Source organism: Trypanosoma equiperdum (genome assembly GCF_001457755.1).
Source record: "Trypanosoma equiperdum strain OVI genome assembly, contig: ctg_1922, whole genome shotgun sequence".
Classification (NCBI taxonomy): Eukaryota; Euglenozoa; class Kinetoplastea; order Trypanosomatida; family Trypanosomatidae; genus Trypanosoma; species Trypanosoma equiperdum.
The window spans coordinates 6,214-6,982 of record NW_027123974.1 but is presented as its reverse complement, the minus strand read 5'-3'; positions in this window follow the sequence as shown (position 1 = coordinate 6,982).

Genomic DNA, 769 nt, shown 5'->3' with positions numbered 1-769 from the left:
GAAGACCCAGAAGCCGCATTGAAGAAGCTAGGCTGGCCGCCTGTCCTACAAGCACTAGCGGACAACCTTGAAAAGCGAATTTCACACAACGAGCAGGTAAAAGAACTCAACAGCGCCCTTCAAAAAGCAAAAGACGAAGCAATAGTTGCAATCAAAGAAGCAGAGGCGGAGGCACTGAAGCTCCAGCACCAGGCGCGGGCCCAGGCACAGACCGACCCGGAAGCAGTTTCCAAAGCGCTAGACAACAAGAAAAAAGAATGCGACCAACACAAAGACAATAAAGCCGCATGCATAGGGGCTAACTGCAAATGGAAAGGAGGGGACAATGAGAAAGGGGAGTGCGAAGTAGATGAAACTAAAGTTAAAGAGCAGACAAGCACATCAGCAGAAGCAGGGGATGGAGCTGCGGGTGCGGCAAAACCAAGAGTAAATTTCTCTAGCAGTACAACTAAGGAAGCCTGCACAACAGGCATGAATTACGAGTGGAAAGCCAATGCTAGTATGCGTTTCAGTATTATTGTAAATAAGAAATATATTTTTATTGGTTATTCCTTTATAAGTTGGACATTATTGTAAGGATTTTTTTTCAATTTTATAAAATTATGAAATTTGCTGTGGTGACGCCTGCCACCTTATAGTGGCTTCAGGGTCTAGCACTTCGTCAAGGGGGAAGCCAAATGCACACAATAAACCATGTCTGACACAAGTGAACCAAACAACAGGTTTTCGGCGATCAAAGAAGGAGAAAGCAGCAGCATCGGCACATTGG